This window comes from Cardiocondyla obscurior, unplaced genomic scaffold (genome assembly GCF_019399895.1).
Source record: "Cardiocondyla obscurior isolate alpha-2009 unplaced genomic scaffold, Cobs3.1 scaffold63_0_115461, whole genome shotgun sequence".
Taxonomy (NCBI): Eukaryota; Metazoa; Arthropoda; class Insecta; order Hymenoptera; family Formicidae; genus Cardiocondyla; species Cardiocondyla obscurior.
The window spans coordinates 31,869-39,435 of record NW_027228809.1 but is presented as its reverse complement, the minus strand read 5'-3'; the positions used below and the strand labels follow the sequence as shown (position 1 = coordinate 39,435).

General features: G+C 56.6%; 1 non-coding gene and 1 pseudogene across 1 annotated transcript; both read right to left on the bottom strand.

The window, feature by feature from the left end:
• The window catches only part of LOC139112904 (large subunit ribosomal RNA), a 9,222-nt pseudogene extending 3,537 nt beyond the window's left edge, over positions 1-5,685 (bottom strand).
• Positions 5,686-7,072: 1,387 nt separating this feature from the next.
• LOC139112903 (5.8S ribosomal RNA) lies at positions 7,073-7,227 on the bottom strand. The gene has a single exon (XR_011547515.1). It is a non-coding gene; the product is annotated as a 5.8S ribosomal RNA (ribosomal RNA).
• Between the last annotated feature and the right edge of the window lie 340 nt (positions 7,228-7,567).

The window sequence follows — 7,567 nt, the reverse complement described above, 5'->3', positions numbered from 1 at the left end:
CGGTCCTGGGGCCTTATTATTTTTGAAAGTCCTAATCGTCGAGGCCACCTCCATCGCAGTAAACGAAGAGGCATCAGCCGAATCCGGTGCCTGAACTGCACGTTCGCGAATCTCACGCTGCATCGGCGTGTCATCTATAACCCGGTCGTCCGGAATGTGGACATCTAAAAGACATCCGGCTGTCTCCTCCAAAGTCATGGTGGAGCATTCGCCTTGTCTAAGTGAACTAATTACATCGTCCGTCCTACACTTATCGGCCTGATGCCGGTAAACAAAACCCCAAGGTTCTCTGTTTCCGGTTTTCGTGACAAATTTACGCCAACTTGAAAGTTTAGCTTCCCTAACTTCTCTAGAATACTTCCGCAAAGAAGAGCGGTATTTTTCCTTTTTGGCGCAACGTAACAAAACATCGCTTTCATTTTGAAAGTCACGACGAAGCCGATACACTGACTTTTTGATGATTGTCAACCTTTTTGTCCACCACGGGTTGGACTTCTTATGTACACGTCTACGTGGCATTGCCGCTGTGCAGGCCTCCAAAAGGACGCCCTCAAGCATTTCTGCCATCGTTTCCACATCTTCCGCCGACACCAGCTCAAGGACCCCGAGTTTCGACCTAGAAAGGTCTGTCAGGCTCCCGGCGAATCGCTCCCAGTCAGCCCGACGTACATCGAACCGAGAGTTCGCGACACACCGATCCCCGCCCGACTTTTTCGGCATCCCCAAACCGATGTCTACGGCATTGTGATCACTAGTCGTCCAACCGCATCTAACTTTCCATTCCCTGATGAATCGGGACATGGATGGCGAAGCCAGAGTCACGTCGATGTATGACGAACCCCTTGGCGTCCAATAAGTGGGCGGCTGTCCAACGCGATTCACAACATTTAAGCCAAACGCCCTGATAAGGTCCTCAAATCTGGCACCTCTTTCATCTGTCTGCTGGGGACCCCAGAGCGATGAGCGGGCATTGGCATCTACCGCAACTAAAACCCTCTTCCCCCTCAGAGAATGAAACACCATCTCGAGGTGTCTGAGGTGCTTCTCAATCTCGTCACGGTACTGAAAATAGCACGACACGACGTAGAACGAAAAGCTGGGGGTCCGCAGCTCTGCGCAAACACAATGAGAAGTGCTAAGCTGCGAAACAAAGAGAAAATCAAAATTGGGATTGCAGACTGCTACTGCCGCCCACGGGCGATGTGTTCGTACAGCAGCGACTTTCATCCCAGAACCTAATCCATAGAAGGTGTGACCCTTGCCCTGCTTCCTGACGTATGGTTCCTGCAATAACAGGACGTCAAGTCGCTTTTCGGCAACGAGCTGACGCACCTCACCCGTCACTACAGTTGAACGACGCATGTTCAACTGTAGCACCCTAACTCCCGTGGAAAAAGAAATTGCAGAGGACGCAGGAGCACTATCGTTCCCACTCAAGTCCCAATTTTGAAGAATTGAGGTATCTGAAGTCCGACCTTTCCCTAAATCTACGTGGGGCCCTACCTGCTTTGCTATGACGCTCGCGAGGCTCGCGGAATCTGCTATCTGACTGTCCACCCGATTGAAGATTACCGGTGAAGACTTCCTGCCTACGTAATGACTAACCTGTGTCATTGACCTACCTAAAATATTAACCCTATCACATCTGGTGAGAGTCACCCTGACGGTACGAAGACCGATACCCGAGATTAAATTCTTCGCGGAAGCAGTCCCCGAAGTCCTCGCACCCGCGGTGCATGTGAGGCGGGGGTGGTGGGCGTCGCTGGATGACGACCCGGGGGGGCCGACCCACCAACCAACGATGACGGCGCAACGAAGGGACCCCCCCCGTGCCGGTGCGCAGCCATCCGAGAGCTGCGCAGATTATATCTGCTGGTTGTGCCGTCCATAATAGTTGGTGGGGATATTCCCCGAGAAAACCTGAAAAGTAAAAGAAAAGATTAAAAGCTCCCAGTTCCGTCACCTCACATTGTGAAGCGCCGGGCCCGGGAAGCTCGTGCAGCAGCCCCTGTCCCTCAGCCTTCCGCAAACGAAAGGAGGAGAGATCGAAAGAGAGATGGGCCGCCCAGAAGAAAGTGGATAAAAGGGGAAAAAGAGAAGTGCAGCCCAGAAGGCACAGAAAGCGCGCAGAGGCCCCGCAAGCGAGGCATTCCACACACAATCCGCGCCAACCAAGCAACACTAGGATAGGATATTGGATAGGGAAGAAAGTTCGCCATAGCCCGTTTTGCCGCAAAAGCGTTGCCCGGGAGTGCCACGAGGAGGCAGAGCTATGACTTGAACGTGAGAGGCTATATAATCGCATCACGTCCCGACCACTAACGCAAAGACCCACTATCAACCCACTGCATCACTCGCGTTTGCACAACGCACCTGTTCCCAAGTGCTAGGAATTGCAGATTCCAGACGACGGTGGCCCAGCCCGACGCCTAGACTTCGTAAAGCTAGGACGCCGACGCAGCTTCTTCACAAGGGGAATTCCTCGAACAGCCAGAGACACATGCCTGCCTCATTCCTTTTTGGCTGCCCTCGGCCTGCTTGTGGTATAAACGCTGTCGAGTTTCCCCGAAGGACTCGAGCATCTACAAACGCTGGCTCAGGATAAATCGAGAGACCTGTTACTCTCAGTCTATCCCTGCCAAAGCTGGGTCGTCGGTTTAATGTGCGGGCACCGGGATAGTCCCGGCACTAACGCGAGATCAAACCAGAGGGCGTCCAGTGACGTCCTAGAAGAGATAGCGGTCCCTCCCAGTAGATAGGGACAGTGGGAATCTCGTTAATCCATTCATGCGCGTCACTAATTAGATGACGAGGCATTTGGCTACCTTAAGAGAGTCATAGTTACTCCCGCCGTTTACCCGCGCTTGCTTGAATTTCTTCACGTTGACATTCAGAGCACTGGGCAGAAATCACATTGCGTCAACACCCGCGAGGGCCATCGCAATGCTTTGTTTTAATTAGACAGTCGGATTACCCTAGTCCGTGCCAGTTCTGAGCTGAGCGTTGAATGGCGGCCGAAGAGGACGACCACGACGGCTCGCGCCGCCACGGAAGCCTCGCAGCAAGGAAGATCCGCGGGAGGCCAAGGCACGGGACCGAGCTCGGATCCCTGAACCGGCGCGAGAACGCCGATAGTTCACCTCGCCCAGGCCCGGCACGTCAGCCAGACCCGCTTCCCGACCAAGCCCGACACGCCCCGCTCCTCAGAGCCAATCCTTATTCCGAAGTTACGGATCCAATTTGCCGACTTCCCTTACCTACATTAGTCTATCGACTAGAGGCTCTTTACCTTGGAGACCTGCTGCGGATATGGGTACGAACCGGCGCGACACCTCCACGTGGCCCTCTCCTGGATTTTCAAGGTCCGAGGGGAAGATCCGGACACCGCCGCAACTGCGGTGCTCTTCGCGTTCCAAACCCTATCTCCCTGCTAGAGGTTTCCAGGGAACTCGAACGCTTATACAGAAAAGAAAACTCTTCCCGGATCTCCCGACGGCGTCTCCAGGTCATTTTGGGTTACCCCGACGAACACTCTTACGAGGGCCCGAATTGTATGCGGTTCCGCTGCCGGGTTCCGGAATAGGAACCGGATTCCCTTTCGCCCGACGGGCGTGTGTCAAAGTTCACTCACCGCGCGCGACGGCACACTCGCGTGTGCGCGCGCTTTTTGTGTGCGCGAGACTTTTCTGCGACAACGAGAGTATCGTACGCCGTCATTGACATAGGATTTCTCCTAGGGCTTAGGATCGACTGACTCGTGTGCAACGGCTGTTCACACGAAACCCTTCTCCACGTCAGTCCTCCAGGGCCTCGCTGGAGTATTTGCTACTACCACCAAGATCTGCACCGACGGCGGCTCCAGGCAGGCTCGCGCCCAGACCCTTCTGCGCACACCGTCGCGACCCTCCTACTCGTCAGGGCTTCGTGGCGGCCTGTAAGCTCCGGGCGAGGAGTTACCCACGCCCTGCCCACGGCCGCCCCACTTGCCGCTGACGGCAGAGTATAGGCTCGACGCTTCAGCGCCATCCATTTTCAGGGCTAGTTGCTTCGGCAGGTGAGTTGTTACACACTCCTTAGCGGATTCCGACTTCCATGGCCACCGTCCTGCTGTCTTAAGCAACCAACGCCTTTCATGGTGTCCCATGAGCGTCGAGTTGGGCGCCTTAACTCTGCGTTTGGTTCATCCCACAGCGCCAGTTCTGCTTACCAAAAATGGCCCACTTGGCACTCTGATCCGAGATGCTCGTGGCTTCATAGTTCAAGAAAGCCAGAGATCTCACCCATTTAAAGTTTGAGAATAGGTTGAGGTCGTTTCGGCCCCAAGGCCTCTAATCATTCGCTTTACCAGATGAGACTCGCGCGCGTTCCGTGCGGAACGGCCGAGTGCCAGCTATCCTGAGGGAAACTTCGGAGGGAACCAGCTACTAGATGGTTCGATTAGTCTTTCGCCCCTATACCCAGTTCCGACGATCGATTTGCACGTCAGAATCGCTACGGACCTCCATCAGGGTTTCCCCTGACTTCGTCCTGACCAGGCATAGTTCACCATCTTTCGGGTCCCAACGTGTACGCTCTGGGTGCGCCTCTTCTCGCAATGAGAACGAGACGCCCCGGGAGTGCGGAGCCGCATCGCGACGCGGCCCATCCTCCCTCGGTCGACAACCAGGGCCGACCTTCACTTTCATTACGCCTTTAGGTATCGCTGATCCCAATGACTCGCGTACATGTTAGACTCCTTGGTCCGTGTTTCAAGACGGGTCCTAAGAGTACCCAAAGCAGTAGCGTCGCCGACCGGAATCGGTCCCCCGAGTTGCCCGGGGAACGTTTGCAGGCCTGTCGAAGGTTAACCGTACGACCAACAGCGGGCCAGGACCGGTGACGGCGCTAGGTCCGTAAGCCTCCGTGTACCGTGGCGCGCGCTTGCGACGGCCTCGACGCACTCCCGCGTGTGTGAGAGCTGCGGCCTGATACCTTGCGTGTACCGCCGGGCAGCCGGCCGGGCGACCGAGGGTTTGACGGCGTGCCGTGTTACCGGCGACGCGTCAGACACCGCACCCGGGCCGTAGACCGACACCCAGCGGGTCGCGACGTTCTACTAGGGGAGAAGTGCACGACGACGAAAACGCCGGACATCGGCGCGCGGCAGCGTGCCCGCGCGCGAGCCGTGAGGCCCCGCGGGGCATCGCCCACCGACGCGAAGCCAGCGTCGCTGACGATGAATCTCCCCGTTCGATCTTTTGGGTTTCTTAGGTTTACCCCTGAACGGTTTCACGTACTCTTGAACTCTCTCTTCAAAGTTCTTTTCAACTTTCCCTCACGGTACTTGTTCGCTATCGGTCTCGTGGTCGTATTTAGCCTTAGATGGAGTTTACCACCCACTTAGAGCTGCACTCTCAAGCAACCCGACTCTAAGGAGAGATCCTCCCGAGACGCGCACCGGTCGCTACGGGCCTGGCACCCTCTGCGGGTAAGTGGCCCCATTCAAGATGGACTTGGACGCGACGCGGCACCTCGGGATAAGCGGACCCTCCCAAACACCACATTTCCCTGCGGCGGAACCGCGGGATTCGGTGCTGGGCTCTTTCCTGTTCGCTCGCCGCTACTAAGGAAATCCTGGTTAGTTTCTTTTCCTCCGCTTAATAATATGCTTAAATTCAGCGGGTGATCTCGCCTGCTCTGAGGTCGTCAAAAGAAATTGTCGTGAGGCTGTACTATATATATATAATACGAAGAAGGCGAGACGACGACGACGACGACGCGAGAGAAAAGAGAAACGCAACGCGGCGAAACGCCGCGCGCGAGCGCTTGGTTAGACTACGCCGCGTGCCCCGGTCAAGAGCTGCTACCATACATAGCGCTTTCGTGGACTCGGGAACACGCGCGGTCGACCCGCGCGCGATCTCTCACCTCGCACACACTTTTGCTGCGCAGGGGGCGATCGGTGCACGCAAAATATTTGAAAGAAGAGACGAAGGGAAAATGAGAAAACGAACGAGGCAGAGAGAACAACCGCGAGAGCGTGGTGGTCTTTCGTCGACGTTGCGTCAACCGCGCCGCGATCCGCGCGCCCGCGCGCGCCAACCAACCGACCACGACGACAACTGGCCAGCCAGCCCGACGCGAACGTCGGAGGCCGGTTTGCGCGTCGTGGTGGCGTCGGCAACGCGACTGCGGCGGCGGCCGGCAGCAGCTGCAGCGGCGACGACCACTCTCTCTCTCTCTTATAATACGGTCAGGTTCTCTCGTATCTTTGCTTCGTCGTATATATCTCTAAAATCCCTCCTCTCGAGTTTCCTTTGCGTTGGCGGCGGTAAAGCGACGATATGCGCTCTGTGCAGAAGGAGAACGAGGAGGCGCGCGATTATCTCGCGGCCTCTATTCTCCTCTCCGATCTTCATTCGAAGAAGGAGAGGAAAACTCAAACTCGGTTCTCCGCGCTCCTTATGAACTACTTCTCCGTGGATCAGCCTTGGATCCCGCGCGCGCCGCAAGCGGCACACAGGCCACCTTCCGGGAGTACAAGCGCGAACGAATTGTCGGCTTGTTTCACTCCTGGCGGCGGCGCGCGAGAGGCAGATCTACTCTTTTTCGTTCGGCGCGTATATACGTATAACGTATAAACTCCTTGCAAGAGCTCGCCACGTTTATCACCACCGCGCACGTCCTTCCCTCCCGTGCGTGTGTGCGTGCGTGCGTCTCTCTGCGATTCTCGATCGCATCTTTCGGTCGGTCGTCGTTCATTCGTTCGACCCTCAAACCTCGTTATTTCGGACGACGCCCAACGGGGGCGCGAGAGTACGCCGCCGTTCCGCGAGTATAGAGAGAGCGCGCGCGGAGAGCGCGAGAGCCTTCGTAAAACCCTGATGGAATCCAGCAACTCGCCGCGTGGATAGCGTGCGTAGTGTGCCTGATACCCCGGGAAGGCGTCATCGACGACTCCTCGCTTCTCTTCTCTTTCTCGTGGATGCGGGTATAACTCTCTCGCCGGCCGCCGCGATCGGGCGAACGTCCAACGAATCGCTCGTACGCGGCCGTCGAAACGGCGCGCGCAAGCAGTTTGTCTTCGATAAAACGACCCTCAGCCAGGCGTGGTCCGGGAATTGTATCCGTGGACCGCAATGTGCGTTCGAAATGTCGATGTTCATGTGTCCTGCAGTTCACAAGTTGACGCGCAATTAGCTGCGTTCTTCATCGACCCACGAGCCAAGTGATCCACCGTTCAGGGTAATCGTTCCTTCGCGCACCAAGTACGCTCTATCAAGGAATAGACAACAATGTGCGTCTTCTTCGTTTTGGCCCTTCGATCAGCCTGGCCGCGCGTCCGAGCACGCGCGGACCGCCGCCCCTGTTACGGGGGCTACGGCACAATAATGGAGAGAGAGGGAGACGTCGGTTGTCGGCGCGGTGCGAAAACCAAGAGGTTGCGTCTCTCGCGAAGCGAGAGCCGGGGCGGAACTCTTTGAAAAACCATCGGGGTCGAAAATGACTAGCATATTCGACGAACCCTTCAGCGCGCGCGATCGCGCGCGCGGGACCGGAGGAAGAGCAGCGGCGAGAATCGTCGCAC